General features: G+C 38.1%; 2 protein-coding genes across 2 annotated transcripts in view; one reads left to right on the plus strand and one right to left on the minus strand.

The window, feature by feature from the left end:
• FRRS1 (ferric chelate reductase 1) overlaps positions 1–17,359 on the minus strand; it is a 115,259-nt gene that overhangs the window by 79,220 nt on the left and 18,680 nt on the right. The window lies entirely within an intron of this gene.
• AGL (amylo-alpha-1, 6-glucosidase, 4-alpha-glucanotransferase) overlaps positions 15,027–17,359 on the plus strand; it is a 99,866-nt gene continuing 97,533 nt past the window's right edge. The window contains exon 1 of the mRNA XM_007169535.3: positions 15,027–15,135. The gene's annotated coding sequence lies outside the window, so the exon portion shown is untranslated. The remainder of the gene's footprint in view (positions 15,136–17,359) is intronic.

Raw genomic sequence — 17,359 nt, forward strand, 5'->3', positions numbered from 1 at the left:
TGAGGCATAATTCCTCTCCAGCTGTGAAGCAAGGTATGTGCTTCCTAAACACAACGCTGGGCCAGGCATAGGAAAGACATTCCCATTCCAAAAGGGGGAAATAATAAAAAGGGAAAGGTGATGGGTCCCAAGCAAGTTCAAAACCTAGCAAGGTAAATTCCGTCAGATCTTAAGGCTCTAGAATAATCCTCTTTGGTTCGACACTGTCTTACTTTGTTCTGTGGCTTTGCTGGCAGTGGCGGGGGATGGGGGTTGTCATGCCCACAAGGCTCTGCAGGTGGTCCCAGCCCCATGGCTCCAGAGAGGACTCCTAGTCCCAGGGTGTTATTTGGAGGTTGGAGGCTGCCTGGCCTATGAGACTGAGGTAGAGGCCCTGGTGATCTCTGAATGAACTTCAGGGTCACTTTTCCCTCTTCTTGAAGAGCAGCACGCATTCACAGCCAAACAGCTCTATTGTCCTGTCCCATCAAATCCAGGAAGTCCAAAAGCCTTCCTTCATTTCATCCCATTTCCATCCCATTCAGCTCATACTGGTAGTATTTCTATTTATATAATCCCATAAACTCTTTATCAAATGATAGTCCAGCCACATCCTTGGTATTCTCTTTAGAACACACTTTCTCATTTTTTGCAATATGGATAGGCGAAGAATTTTCCAAATCTTTAAGTTCTGATTCCTTTTTGCTTAACAATCCCTTCTTCAATTCATATCTCTCCTCCCACATTTTACTATAAGCTGTCAGGAGAAACCAAGGCATTCCTTCAACACTTTGCCTAGAAATCTCCTTAATTTGTGAAATAAAATTCATATTTATGGCAAGACAAGAAAAATTTAAACATAAAGATTCTTCTCTGCCCTTTGGCCTCCCCTCTCCTCACGCTGTGCATTGTGTATCCTCATTATTCATTAACCAAACCTCCCCCATCAGCAGGAATACCTGCTCAACCATAAATAGCAACAATCTCCTAGCATCAAGACAACTCCTTGGGACTTCCCTGGTGGCGCAGTGGATAGGACTCCACGCTTCCAATGCAGATGTCCTGGGTTCAGTCCCTGGTCAGGGAACTAGATCCCACATGCATGCTGCAACAAGAGTTCACATGCCACAACTGAGAAGCCCATGGGCAGCAACTAAGGAGCCCTGGAGCTGCAACTAAGGAGCCTGCCTGCACAACTAAGACCTGGTGCAACCAAATAAATAAATAAATAGATATTTAGAAAAGAAAAAAAAAAAAAGACAACTCCTTAAAAGATAACATTCCTTCTTGATCTTGTAAAGGGTCACATGACTCACCACGATGGCACTTAAAACTGGATTATGTAAGCTGTCAATAATATGCCATTTAATGTACAGCCCTCTGTCTCAAAAAACTTATATACACTGTGTCTTGACTTCTAAAGGGTGGAAAGGTTCTCAGAGCATCCTGAAATGGTCTTCCTGGGTTATAATCCTCAAATTTGGCTTGGATAAAATTTTCCAATTCCTTCTTAGATCAACTGATTAATTTTTTGTCAGCAGTTAAACGTCCAATTTCATTGCTCAAAAGGTCTACCTTTCACAAATCTAAAATACAACACAAATGAATATATCTACGAAACAGAAACAGACTCACAGACATAGAGAATAGACTTGTGGTTGCCAAGGGGTAGGGGGAGTGGGGGAGGGAAGGATTGGGAGTTTAGGATTAGCAGATGCAAACTAGGATATATAGAATGGATAAACAACACGGTCCTACTGTATAGACAGGGAACTATATTCAATATCCTGTGATAAACCATAATGGAAAAGAATATAAAAAAGAATATATATATGTATAACTAAATCACTTTGCTGTACAGCAGAAATTAACACAACATTGTAAATCAACTATACATCAATAAAAATTTTTTTTAAAGTTCTACCTTCCACAGAGCACTGAAACGGGAACACAATTCATCAAGTTCTTTACCACTTTATGCTAAGGATCACCTTTCCTCCAGTTTCCAGTAATATGTTCTTCAGTTCTATCTGAGACCTCACCAGAATCACCTTTAATATTTGTATTTCTAGCATGAGCCTCAAAATTCTTCCAGCTTTTCCTCATTACCCAATTCCAAAGTCACTTCCACATGTTTAAGTGTTTGTTACAGCAACTCCTCGCTTCTCAGTACAAAAATCTGTATCAGTCTCTGCAGAGAAACAGAACCAATAGGCTGTATATATTTATATATATAGTGTGACTCAATTCCTAATAATAAAACTCTTTATATTTCCTTTATTTTTATATTTAATTTTAAAATTTTGTATATTTTTAAAATTTTATGTATATGAAGAGATTTATTATAAAGAATTGAGTCACACAATTATGGAGGCTGAGAAGTCCCAAGTTGGGCAGTCAGCAAGCTGGAGAACTAAGAGAATCAATGACACCATTCCAGTCTGAGTTCAAGTCTGAAGGCAGGAGAACACTGACATTCTAGCCCAAAGACAGTCAGGCAAAGAGAGACTCTTCTTTTACTCAGCCTTTTATTCTATTCAGGCCTTCAATGCATTGGATGAGGCCCACTTTGAAGAAGGCAATCTGCTTTTCTCAGTCTACCAATTCAAATGTTAATCTCATCCAGAAACACCCTCACAGACACACACAGAATAATGTTTAACCAAATATCTAGGCACCCTGTGGTTCAGTCAAGTTAACACATAACAATAACCATCAGACTCCCTGACTCCAGCTCTTCTCTTCCCATTCTCAGTTAAGCCCACCCCAACAGGTTTCTGTCCTCAGCACTTCATGGAAACTACTTTTGTCAAGGTCACAGGGTCCTCTGCTCTGCTAAGTCCATCTTCCTTATCTAGTTTGACATATTAGAAGGATTTGACATGGTGACCACCCCTCTTCCTTGATATATTCCATTTGACGCCCAGGACAGCACGCTCTCTGTGATTTTCTTTACCACACTGGTTCATCTTTCTAAGCCTCCTTTCCTGGTTTCTCCATTTTTCCATGATGTCTTTTTTTTCTTTTTTTTAACATCTTTATTGGAGTATAATTGCTTTACAATGGTGTGTTAGTTTCTGCATTATAACAAAGTGAATCAGTTATACATATACATATATCCTCATATCTCTTCCTTCTTGCATCTCCCTCCCTCCCACCCTCCCTATCCCACCCCTCTAGGTGGTCACAAAGCACTGAGCTGATATCCCTGTGCTATGCAGCTGCTTCCCACTAGCTATCTATTTTACATTTGGTAGTGTATATATGTCCATGCCACTCTCTCACTTTGTCCCAGCTTACCCTTCCCCCTCCCTGTATCCTCAAGTAAATTCTCTAGTAGGTCTGCGTCTTTATTCCTGTCTTGCCCCTAGGTTCTTCATGACCTTTTTTTTTTTAAATTCCATATATATGTGTTAGCATACGGTATTTGTTTTTCTCTTTCTGACTTACTTCACTCTGTATGACACACTCTAGGTCCATCCACCTCACTAAAAATAACTCAATTTCATTTCTTTTTATGGCTGAGTAATATTCCATTGTATATATGTGACACATCTTTATCGATTCGTCTGTTGATGGACACTTAGGTTGCTTCCATGTCCTGGTTATTGTAAATAGAGCTGCAATGAACATTGTGGTACATGACTCTTTTTGAATTATGGTTTTCTCAGGGTATATGCCCAGTAGTGGGATTGCTGGGCTGTATGGCAGTTCTATTTTTAGTTTTTTAAGGAACCTCCATACTGTTCTCCATAGTGCCTGTATCAATTTACATTCCCACCAACAGTGCAAGAGGGTTCCCTTTTCTCCACACCCTCTCCAGCACTTATTGTTTGTAGAATTTTTGATGATGGCCATTCTGACTGGTGGGAGATGATGTCTCATTGTAGTTTTGATTTGCATTTCTCTAATGATTAATGATGTTGAGCATTCTTTCATGTGTTTGTTGGCAATCTGTATATCTTCTTTGGAGAAATGTCTATTTAGTTCTTCTGCCCATTTTTGGATTGGGTTGTTTGTTTTTCTGATATTGAGCTGCACGAGCTGCTGGTAAATTTTGGAGATTGATCCTTTGTCAGTTGCTTCAGTTGCAAATATTTTCTCCCATTCTGAGGGTTCTCTTTTCATCTTGTTTATGGTTTCCTTTGCTGTGCAAAAGCTTTTAAGTTTCATTAGGTCCCATTTTTTTATTTTTGTTTTTATTTCCATTTCTCTAGGAGGTGGGTCAAAAAGGATCTTGCTGTGATTTATGTCATAGAGTGTTCTGCCTATGCTTTCCTCTAAGAGTTTGATAGTGTCTGGCCTTACACTTAGGTCTTTAATCCATTTTGAGTTTATTTTTGTGCATGGTGTCAGGGAGTGTTCTAATTTCATACTTTTACATGTACCTGTCCAATTTTCCCAGCACCACTTATTGAAGAGGCTGTCTTTTCTCCACTGTATATGCTTGCCTCCTTTATCAAAGAAAAGGTGACCATATGTGTGTGGGTTTATCTCTGGGCTTTCTATCCTGTTCCATTGATCTATATTTCTGTTTTGGTGCCAGTACCAAACTGTCTTGATTACTGAAGCTTTGTAATATAGTCTGAAGTCAGGGAGCCTGATTCGCCCAGCTCCATTGTTCGTTCTCAAGATTGCTTTGGCTATTCGGGGTCTTTTGTGTTTCCATACAAATTGTGAAATTTTTTGTTCTAGTTCTGTGAAAAATGCCAGTGGTAGTTTGATAGGGATTGCATTGAATCTGTAGATTGCTTTGGGTAGTAGAGTCATTTTCACAATGTTGATTCTTCCAATCCAGGAACATGGTATATCTCTCCATCTATTTGTATCATCTTTAATTTCTTTCATCAGTGTCCTATAATTTTCTGCATACAGGTCTTTTGTCTCCTTAGGTAGGTTTATTCCTAGATATTTTATTCTTTTTGTTGCAATGGTAAATGGGAGTGTTTTCTTAATTTCACTTTCAGATTTTTCATCATTAGTGTTTAGGAATGCAAGAGATGTCTGTGCCTTCATTTTGTATCCTGCTACTTTACCAAATTCATTGATTAGCTCTAGTAGTTTTCTGGTAGCATCTTTAGGATTCTCTATGTGTAGTATCATGTCAGTTGCAAACAGTGACAGCTTTACTTCTTCTTTTCCAATTTGGTTTCCTTTTATTTCTTTTTCTTCTCTGATTGCTGTGGCTAAAACTTCCAAAACTATGTTGAAGAATAGTGGTGAGAGTGGGCAACCTTGTCTTGCTCCTGATCTTAGTGGAAATGGTTTCAGTTTTTCACCATTGAGGACGATGTTGGCTGTGGGTTTGTCATATATGGCCTTTATTATGTTGAGGTAAGTTCCCTCTAGGCCTACTTTCTGCAGGGTTTTTATCATAAATGGGTGTTGAATTTTGTTGAAAGCTTTCTCTGCATCGATTGAGATGATCATATGGTTTTTCTCCTTCAATTTGTTAATATGGTGTATCACATTGATTGATTTGCATATATTGAAGAATCCTTGCATTCCTGGGATAAAGCCCACTTGATCATGGTGTATGATCCTTTTAATCTGCTGTTGGATTCTGTTTGCCAGTATTTTGTTGAGGATTTCTGCATCTATGTTTATCAGTGATATAGGCCTGTAGTTTTCTTTCTTTGTGACATCTTGGTCTGGTTTTGGTATCAGGCTGATGGTGGCCTCGTAGAATGAGTTTGGGAGTGTTCCTCCCCCTGCTATATTTTGGAAGACTTTGAGAAGGCTAGGTGTTAGCTCTTCTCTAAATGTTTGATAGAGTTCTCCTGTGAAGCCATCTGGTCCTGGGCTTTTGTTTGTTGGAAGATTTTTAATCACAGTTTCAATTTCTGAGCTTGTGATTGGTCTGTTCTTATTTTCTATTTCTTCCTGGTTCAGTCTCGGCAGGTTGTGCATTTCTAAGAATTTGTCCATTTCTTCCAGGTTGTCCATTTATTGGCATAGAGTTGCTTGTAGTAATCTCTCATGATTGTTTGTATTTCTGCAGTGTCAGTTGTTACTTCTCCTTTTTCATTTCTAATTCTATTGATCTGAGTCTTCTCCCTTTTTTTTCTTGATGAGTCTGGCTAATGTTTTATCTATTTTGTTTATCTTCTCAAAGAACCAGCTTTTAGTTTTATTGATCTTTGCTATCGTTTCCTTCCTTTCTTTTTCATTTATTTCTGATCTGATCTTTATGACTTCTTGCCTTCTGCTAACTTTGGGGTTTTTTTGTTCTTCTTTCTCTAATTGCTTTAGGTGCAAGGTTAGGTTGTTTATTTGAGATGTTTCCTGTTTCTTAAGGTAGGATTGTATTGTTATAAACTTCCCTCTTAGAACTGCTTTTGCTGCATCCCATAGGTTTTCGGTCATCGTGTCTCCATTGTCATTTGTTTCTAGGTATTTTTTGATTTCACCTTTGATTTCTTCAGTGATCACTTCATTATTAAATAGTGTATTGTTTAGCCTCCATGTGTTTGTATTTTTTACAGATCTTTTCCTGTAATTGATATCTAGTCTCATAGCGTTGTGGTCGGAAAAGATACTTGATACGATTTCAATTTGCTTAAATTTACCAAGGCTTGATTTGTGACCCAAGATATGATCTATCCTGGAGAATGTTCCATGAGCACTTGAGAAAAATGTGTATTCTGTTGTTTTTGGGTGGAATGTCCTATAAATATCAATTAAGTCCATCTTGTTTAATGTATTATTTAAAGCTTGTGTTTCCTTATTTATTTTCATTTTGGATGATCTGTCCATTGGTGAAAGTGGGGTGTTAAAGTCCCCTACTCTGATTGTGTTACTGTCGATTTCCCCTTTTATGGCTGTTAGTATTTGCCTTATGTACTGAGGTGCTCCTATGTTGGGTGCATAAATATTTACAATTGTTATATCTTCTTCTTGGATCAATCCCTTGATCATTAGGTAGTGTCCTTCTTTGTCTCTTGTAATAGTCTTTATTTTAAAGTCTATTTTATCTGATATGAGTATTGCTACTCCAGCTTTCTTTTGATTTCCATTTGCATGGAATATCTTTTTCCATCCTCTCACTTTCAGTCTGTATGTGTCCCTAGGTCTGAAGTGGGTCTCTTGTAGACAGCATATATATGGGTCTTGTTTTTGTATCCATTCAGCCAGTCTGTGTCTTTTGGTTGGAGCATTTAATCCATTCACATTTAAGGTAATTATCGATATGTATGTTCCTATTCCCATTTTCTTAAATGTTTTGGGTTTGTTATTGTAGGTGTTTTCCTCCTCTTGTGTTTCTTGCCTAGAGAAGTTCCTTTACCATTTGTTGTAAAGCTGGTTTGGTGGTGCTGAACTCTCTCAGCTTTTGCTTGTCTGTAAAGGTTTTAATTTCTCCATCACATCTGAATGAGATCCTTGCTGGGTAGAGTAATCTTGGTTGTAGGTTTTTCTCCTTCATCACTTTAAATATGTCCTGCCACTCCCTTCTGGCTTGCAGAGTTTCTGCTGAAAGATCAGCTGTTAACCTTATGGGGATTCCCTTGTGTGTTATTTGCTGTTTTTCCCTTGCTGCTTTTAGTATGTTTTCTTTATATTTAATTTTTGATAGTTTGATTAATATGTGTCTTGGTGTGTTTCTCCTTGGATTTATCCTGTATGGGACTCTCTGTGCTTCCAAGACTTGATTAACTATTTCCTTTCCCATATTAGGGAAGTTTTCAACTATAATCTCTTCAAATATTTTCTCAGTCCCTTTCTTTTTCTCTTCTTCTTCTGGGACCCCTATAATTCGAATGTTGCTGCGTTTAATATTGTCCCAGAGGTCTCTGAGACTGTCCTCAGTTCTTTTCATTCTTTTTTCTTTATTCTGCTCTGCAGTAGTTATTTCCACTATTTTATCTTCCAGGTCACTTATCCGTTCTTCTGCCTCAGTTATTCTGCTATTGATCCCTTCTAGAGAATTTTTAATTTCATTTATTGTGTTGTTCATCACTGTTTGTTTGCTCTTTAGTTCTTCTTGGTCCTTGTTAAACGTTTCTTTTATTTTCTCCATTCTATTTCCAAGATTTTGGATCATCTTTACTATCATTATTCTGAATTCTTTTTCAGGTAGACTGTCTATTTCCTCTTCATTTGTTAGGTCTGGTGGGTTTTTGCCTTGCTCCTCATCTGCTGTGTGCCCATGACCTCTTAATGTTGGGATACCTTAGGTTTCAGTTCTTGGACATCTCCTCACCTTACAGTCTTTCCATTGGAGATTCTATTCCATCTCATGACTATAAACACATCTCTATGTCCACAATTCTTAAAGTTACATTTTTAGCTCTAACCTCTCTACTGAACTCTCAGTTCATATGTTCTATGATCTCTAATAGACATCTCAACCTCAGCATGTCCAAAATTGAACTCTTACTATCTCCCACCTTCAGACATGCTCTATTCACAGCCTTCTCCACCTCAAAAGATAACTTTCATCTTACGTGATTTCCATGTGACATTGAATATGGTTCACTCCAGTTCTCTAGGTATTTTCTTAGCTACTGTGACTCCACCTTCTCCTAGTTTTCCTCTGATGGCCCTGGCATCCTGAACTCAGCCTCCTACATGGACTTCTACCTATACTCTTAACGTTTAGGACTTAAACATTAAGCTTCCTCAGACTTCCACACACAAATCTGTTGCAGGAAACAAATCTGTTCCAGGGCCCAAGAATGGGCTCTTGTCTAACCCCAGATATGTATTGTCTGAGGAGATACACATGCTGGCAAGAGAATTTATTGGGAAGGGGGCGCCCAGGCAGAGAGCAGGAGTGTAAGGGAGCTCAGGAGAAATGCTCTGCCACGTGGCTCGCACTTGGGTTTTATGGTGATGGGGTTAGTTTCCAGGTTGTCTCTGGCCAATCATTCTGACTCAGGGTCCTTCCCAGTGGTGTGTACATCGCTCAGCCAAGATGGATGCCAGTGAGAAGGATTCTGGGAGGTTGGTAGGACATACAGACTGGTGTCTCTTCTCTCCTTTTGACCCTTCCCGAATTCTTCTGGTTGGTGATAGCTTGTTAGTTCCACATTCCTTACCAGGACCTCCTGTTGTAAGATAACTCATGCAAGTGGTTACTATTGTGCCTGGCCAGGGTGGGCAGTTTCAGTCAGTGGTTCCCCTAACAAATCTATTTTTCCAAATACCCATTCTCCAAGCTAGAAACCTGGTGCTCATCATGGTCTCTTTTCACTTATCCTCTACATTTTATTGATCATCAAATCAATACTATCCTACCTTCAAAATATTGTTCATATGTTTCCATGTTTTTCTACCCCCTCTATCTTAATTCAGGCCCTCATTGCTTCTTGCCTCCTAGCTGGTCCCCCTGCCTCCAGTCTTGTACCCCTCTAAATCCATCCACTACACTGGTTTGTATGTATTTTTCTAAAGTATAAATCATTATATCATTTCCTTGATTAAAATCTTTTCCTGTTTAAAATATTTTCCATATTGAAAATCTTCTGTTTTCACTATCAAGTCCAAGCTCTATAGCATAACACTCAAAGCCCTCTAGAATATGATTTCTGCTTACCTCTCTGGCATAATCTGCTACTTAGACACACTCTTTACACTCACCATTGAAAACTCTTTGCAGTGCCCCACAGCCAAGTTTGTTTCAATTATGCTGAAAAGATAACATAATACTTTTTGAGTTTAAGTTTATGTAAGCCTCTATACCAGAGCTAAATAAATACTGGTTTTCAAAAAGAGATATAAATTAAATTCTAGGAACTGCAGAGCTAGATGACAAGCCTCTAGAAAAATTTAGAATGGATAAACTAAAAGATGTTTTATGAGACCAAATGCTAATCACTAGGGGCAGCTTAGATTAATAAATAATTGATTACTACAGGTTAACTTCTTTTATATTTATCAGATTGGTTTATCAGAGGCATGCCTTTGACATAGCATAATTGGCTCTACAATAACATATGTGAAATTTAGTGTAGTCATAAAAAAACTCGTGGTTGTATTTTGGGATCAAGTTAATGGTCTATAATGACAGGGAGTCATTCCCTGTCCCTACCCTTGCCTTTTAGCACCACTTTCCTACCCATAGTCAAGTGTTTCATGGGGTATGAAACATTTTTTAAATTAAGAATAAAGTTTAATATCAATCTAATAACTATAGCCACAATAGTGGAATGCATCTTGAAGTTGACAAATTATCTGACAAGCTGTGAGCTCTCAGCTTTAGGCCAAGTTGTGCCACTGCTGGATTTAAGCCTGTCCAAGCTTGTTTGGGGAACGACATAGGCAGAACCCACAGAGCTCTCTTTGTGTGAGGAGCTGAGGTATCACCTGAGAGAGAACTTTTCCCAAAGGAATCAGGCAAAACAAGCTGATTCGGTAACAGAACTTTGGTGGGAGGAGGACAATTCTGAGCACAGAGTGGTGATTGTCAATTATATTTACTGTCAAGAACAATCTCCAAGGACTTATATTTCAGTCCTGTGAAGGGGGGAGTAATGTAAGCAAAATCAAAGAACTGTGTACTCATTATCTATTGTCAGATAACAAATTAGCACACATTTAGTGGCTAAAAACAACACACATGTATCATCTCACAGAATCTGGGCATAGTTTAACCAGGTCCTCTGTTTCAGGGTCTCTCATGATGCTGCAATCAAGGTGTCTGGCATCTCATCTGAAAGCTCAACTGGAGAGGGATCTGCTCCCAATTTCACACGCTTGTTAGCAGGATTCAATGATCTATGTCCTGTTGGGCTAGGGACCTCCGTTTCTTGCCTGCTGACAGCCAGTAGCTGCCCTCAGGTCCTTTTCACTGGGCCTCCCATACGTGGACTCTTGCTTCATGCATGCAAGCCCAGAAGGCAGTCAGGGGAGTCTCCTAGCAACATGGAAGTTTAAGTGCAATGTAATGTAAGTATGGAAGTGACACCCCATCACCTCTGCCATAATCTGTTGGTTGGAAGCTAGACACAGATCCCACCCACAGTAAAGGTAAAATGGTTACACAGGGCATCAATACCAGGAAACAGATAATTGGGGACCATTTCAGAGTTTCTCTGCCTCAAACTGATTTATCAAAAACTCAGAGTCATTGAGGTATCAGCAGCATGACTTTAGTACTGCTTTAACACAGTGCTACAAAAGAGAAGAGTATTTAATGATGGAACCTCATTGTGAGTCTGAAAGCACAGGGAACCTAGAGGGGACGTAGGAGACAATCTGAGGTTGAAGAGCACTAAAACACACTTAAAATGCTTTGTATTTTGGCTTAGGACAAGCCTTTAAGGGAAAATACTCATTTGAATTCAATAAATGTAAATACCCACACGGTGGCAGTAGATGCCAGGAAATTCTAGGTAATTATAAGCCAGTGAGGTACAGAAGAGCAAATTTATCTTCCTATATGGCAACCCAGGTTTTCCTTTTTGTCTAATGCTTCTTTCTGAGAAGATTCAAGAACTTCCGGGTTCTCTTCAAACGGATGTGATAAGGGATTCTCTCCTTCTTTCTTTATGTATATTCTGCCACAGTCTCCTCAAGCCCCACAAGTCTGGGCTAATCCAGAGAGACTCCCTCAGAAATCTCTAGACTAGAAATAGGCACCAGTCTCTATATTCATGTTTGCCCCAAATTCCAAAGGGTACAAGCCAAGTTCTCCTAATAATTTCATCACCATACTTCCATGACAGCTCCAGGGGAGACCTACATGTTCTGTGACTCAGCAAGCATCCAACTGAGAAATAAATGCCCCTCTCCTGCTTCTTGCAGGCTTAACGATCTTTTCAATTAACTGTCTTAATGCTCTCTTGGATAGATCTGATAGATTCAACCCTTGGGAAAATGGTTGGGGGAAGAAATGAAAAGAACAATGATTCTGGAGTCATGGTCAGTTTGAATAGACTCCTTTTCTATAAGAATAGCATGAGGGAAGTGAGATTGCCTCTCCTCATAAATCAGGTCCTGCTGGTGCTCCAGCTGCTAGGCAGCCCTAAAGCAAGGGATTTAGCCCCAGTTATGCAGGAAAAACTTCTGAATTGAAGACAGGTACCTCCAGGGCAGACGTCAACAAGACAGCATCAAGGTGGTCTGGATCAATCCCAACCTCACTCTCACTTGCTCCTAAGTACTGAAAATAAGTACACAAGGATTTCTGGACAAATAAAAGGAGGGCCTTGAGGGAAACGGACCACAACTGCTGCCAATATAGGCCTGTAGAGGCCCCATGTTCTGTTCTATATCACTAATGGGAGCTATTTCCACCCCAAATTATAAAACCGTTAGCCTCAATTACTTTTTGTAAATATTAGGGTTTGTAAAGAAGATTTCACAACTGAAATTAGGTGAGCCAATGCAATGTTCTTCACACCCTCAGGCAGCCTCCATCCATTTGACGCAGCTGTCTGCTGAAATGTGCCAACAGGGCAGTTAAAAATAGATGGCAGCTCCCTGAAAGGAGTTGCGTTATTGATTTATATAGCCTTCCATATTTATTTGTCTAGATCATTTGTCTCCAAATGTTTTTGCCTGTATGCATGTAAAAGAAATTTGAAAAACAATGTATCCTTCACGAATTTTTTAAGTTGACCATCTAATATTTTTTAATATGTTTAAAAGTTTATTTATCCTTGTGTTGATATTACCTTATTACTAGAATGAGTCAGGATTTAGCTATTCCTGTCTTCCACTTATATTTATAGCACTAAAAAATCTTATTTTTATACATAAGTAGATGAGAATGAAAGTTTTGTTAGTAAAATTTTAAATATATTAAGCATATATTTTGCATCTGATAATTAGAACAATATATTGACATCAGAGAAGGAGAATTTGATTTAATATAGCTGGTTTTCTGAAGTTTAGGGTACTATATCATAGGTGATTTTTAAAAAATATTTTGTTCTACAGTCCTTATATATTAGTATAGGTCCTACTTTTTTAAGAGCATGGAAAGGAATGATGAGAAAAACAGAAAGACAAAGAGGAAGAGAAATAGAAAAAGTATCAGGTCCAGGGATGGATTCAGGTTTTGTTAGCCTGAAGCCTATATAATATGAGGTGCAGACCTCTTTTAAAAAAGAAGACAACATTATAAATTTTAAAAATTAGGTGGAAAAGTAAATATTTATGTAACATGAGAATAAAATCATGACAAATTATACACTTTAAAAGGATGATAAATTCCACAAACATCATATAACCTAGAAAAGTATAACAATATCAATAACAATATTAATTAATATCTCTATAACAATTTTTCTACACTTTCTGGCTCAATACTTTTAATCATCTCTTCAAATGACAATGTCTTTTTATACCATTTTCTATGGGAAAAAGATAATCGAGATTTTTCTTCAACATAGTTGGTACATTTTATTATTGATAGTTTAGAAAAGCTACTTTCTGCTTCATTGTTAGTGGAAGTTACTGGTTAAGCCACATCCACCATTTCCTCCCAGTTTCTTTCTCAGGAGGTGCTTCTTGCCAGGGCAAGCCCTTAGACACTCCAGCCCTTTGACTGGCCAGGCTAAAGCTCTGGCATGGGGGCTACAGCCCTGGGGACAGCTCTGCCAGGTCTCCTTGACCCCCTTTCTCACCGGCCGCGCGAGAGTGCTGCTCTGATATGACTCCCTCAAGAGTAACTCATTATTTGATAATAGTTAGAATATGAAAGAGGCAAGTTAGTCAAACAACAAAAACAACAATTGTAATTGCACCAACTGTCCCACGCTATTGAATCTGGAACAACCCCCAAAGGGTCAAACTACCCCTTTACTAATGCCGTGCCTCACACTTACTAGACATTCATATTAGGCAGGAAAAGACAATGGTCTATGAAAGGTTTATGATTATAAGAGGCTTCTCCAATACCAATATGTTGATTGTTCCTCTGAAGATTTTGCACCCCAGGGTGATGCATCATGGAAGATTTGTGTGGATAAGAGGTATTTCTTTTGAAAAGTTGGGAAATGGTAACTGTAAAAGAGAATTTGGGCAAGGGAAAAGGAGAAACAGCATTAATATATATTCTCTGGTTGCTGGATAGATTATTCTCCAAGGCTACACTCTTCTCTGATTTGAGCCAACATCGATACTGTTACTCCCATTATTCAAACCTTCTGTATCTTTTCTAATATTTTATCTGCTTAATCTACCATTAATTTTGTGATATATGTTGAAATAGTCTATTGTAATTGTAGATTTATCAGTTTCTCCCTGTAGTTCTATCCACTTTTGCTTTGTAAATATTGAGTATGTTTTATTAGGTATACACAAGTTTAATATCGTTATACGTTTCTGGTGAATTGAATCTTATTCTAGCATTTATCCCATTATATTAATTACTGGTTTATTTGCATGTTTTTCCATTAGAATGCTGGCCTATTGAGAAAGGTCAATGTTTGACCCATGGGTGAATACCTGCTACCACTATTATAGCTCAGGCTCTGATTACCTCTTTCCTGACTATTAATATAGCCTCCTAACCAGACCAGTACTAAACTGCCAATTTCAGCCCCTTGAAGTTTCTGTCAGATTAATATTCTTCGAGAACAGCTCTAATCATATTACTCCTTTTTAAAACAGTGGGTTCCTATTGCTCACGGAATAAAGTACAAACTTCATAACCCATCATTCAAATTTCTCAATGACCTGAAATTCACTCATTTTCTCCTCACATACTAGGAAATCAATCAAACTGAAATCCTCACTAACCTTACACAGATCCTACATCCCTTCTGCTTTCCACATATAATATTGAGATCATGGTATAATTTCCCTTCACACTCTGGAAGTTCAAACCCTTTAAAGTCAATCTTAAAAGCCTCTTCTCAAAGTTTTTGGCATATTCACCCCAATAAAAATATTCTCTCCTTCTTTTGAATGATGTTATGGACTGAATGTTTGTGTTTTCTCAGAAATTCAAATGTTGAAGCCCAAACGCCAATGTGACTATTTAGAGACAGAGCCTGTGAGGAAGTGATAAAGGTTAAATGAGATCATAAGGGTAGGGCCCTAATCTGACAGGGTTGGTACCCTTATGAGGAAGAAACCCCAGAGCTCTCTCTCTCCACCATGTGAAGACACAGTGAGAAGATAGCTGTCTGCAAACAAAGGAAAGAGCTCTCACCAGGAATAAAATCAGTCGGCACCTTGATCTTAGACTTCCCAGCCTCCAGAACTGTGAGAAATACATTTCTGTTGTTTAAGCCACCCAGTCTGTGGTATTTTGTCATGACAGCCTGAGCTGACTAACACAAATGACAACATACTACTTTATCAATATCTCTTCTTGGGTTTAGATTTTTTTCCATTGAATTATCATTGCTCATGTGGCATGGTTTTTCTTAGTTATTAATGTCTAATAATTAATAATGATTCAAAGAACCCAGCAACCTCCATACCAAATAAATAATCTCATATGCATGCTTGCAGAACCAGGTTTACTTGTCAGATTTATATTTATTTGGTATCTTGTCATCAAAAACTTGAGTCCTTAAAAGTTTGTTTACAAGATCTTATGCAATATTTTAAAAACTAAAATGATTCTTTGTTACATAATCCTTAACCTCCAAGACTAAGATGTTTGTTTTCAAGGTTTGTTATGAAAAATTATGTCTACTTCTTATGTATTTAATATAGGAATTTGAATTTGAATATATTCTTCAAATATAAAATATTTGAGTAATATTTTTAACTCAAAGGCTCTGATTTCGCTGATTGTGTTAGAATGAATTCACCCAGAATAAAATATTGTTTGAATTCTCCTAGAATTAAAAAAGCACCTATTTCCCTTCTAGCATAGGTTGTGCAAGTAAAAACAGTGAATGACTATAGTAGAATTATTTTTAAAAACACAACGCAGAATCTCTACTTTTTCATCTATACAAATGTGCTTTGTATTTGTATGGCATTTCTTTTTCCCAAACTCTTTAATTTATACATTACTCTGACAGTTACTGCATGCCTGCAATGTGTCATGAACTGTGTTGGCACCGAGAAAAAAAAATGAGCAAAAAAGTAGAAGATTTGTGACCACCTAGAGGGGTGGGATAGGGAGGGTGGGAGGGAGACACAAGAGGGAGGAGATATGGGGATATATGTATATGTATAGCTGATTCACTTTGTTATAAAGCAGAAACTAACACACCATTGTAAAGCAATTATACTCCAAGAAAGATGTTTTTAAAAAAAAGGTTATGCTAATCTTTCTTAAATTCCTCAAAAATAAATAAAATTATAAGAGAATTGATATTTCTACATAACCATTAATGGGATTAGAAACTGGAATAACTTTTTGGTAGATGTGACAACTGTGATAATATGTGTGTGTCTAATTCTATGAGTAATTTGACTTTTAGGAATTTATCCTGCAAATAAACTTTCACAAAATGGGGGAAAAAAAAGTGGAAGAGACAGATGATAATTAAATTTTTAAAATTACAACCAATATTTACATAGTGCTTACTATGTTCCAGGCCCTGTTCTAAGCATTGTATATACACTAAATCATTTAAGACTCACAACAACCCTTAAAATAGGTTCTATTAGTATCCCCATGTTAAAAATAAGGAAACTGAGGCACCAAGAATTTAAGACCCAAGATTCCAAGCCAAGCAGTCTTGGTTTGAAAACCCTTGCTCAACTGTACTCACCTCACTAATCACACAAGTAAATGCAAAATTGCTACTGTACTAGGCAGTAAGAAAGAGATGCCATTAAAGGGCTCCATAATGGGGAGTGGGAGCTGGTCAGGAAGAACAAGGGAGGCTCCCTGAGGAAGTCTGCTTGAGTTGAGATTGGAAGAATAGGTTAAGTAGCAGAGATGGGTGAGAGGAGTCTTCCTGGCAGAGAGAGCAACAAATAAAATAGCCCTGTGGTAGAGCATGAACAAAGGACTGAACCACAGCTAGTTGCCTCAAGCAGGAACACAGGAGGGATGATGATGGAGGATGAGATTGGGGAGGGTAGAGAGCTATGAGAGGTAAGGGTGGAGGCAGATCACTTAGGCCCATCTAGGCCAATGTAAAGAATTTCACTCATCTTTATCTATGTTATTCTGATTAAGAGCTAATTTTCTACTTCAAAAGGTAAAGCTAGAAGCAGATTTTTTGTTTCCTCTAAAAGAGAAGGCTGTCACATAGAGATAAAGACTCACAAGCTATGGATAAACTATTGTATCCAGCTTTTTGTTGTTGCTGCTGGTGGGAGGGTTGACCTGTTCACCATACTGAAGCTAGTTCATCAAAGCTTGACGCACAAGTATAAAGGTGAATATTAAAGTTCTGCATGGGGATGAGAGTCCCCAGAAAAAGAGCAGAGTAGAAGACAGTGCCAAAATTTAATTGTCAATTGGCAGAGGATGAGCCTAAAAAGATTTAAAGAAAGAGAAAAAGAAAGGGTTTGG

The sequence above is a fragment of the Balaenoptera acutorostrata genome, chromosome 1 (genome assembly GCF_949987535.1).
Source record: "Balaenoptera acutorostrata chromosome 1, mBalAcu1.1, whole genome shotgun sequence".
NCBI lineage: Eukaryota > Metazoa > Chordata > Mammalia > Artiodactyla > Balaenopteridae > Balaenoptera > Balaenoptera acutorostrata.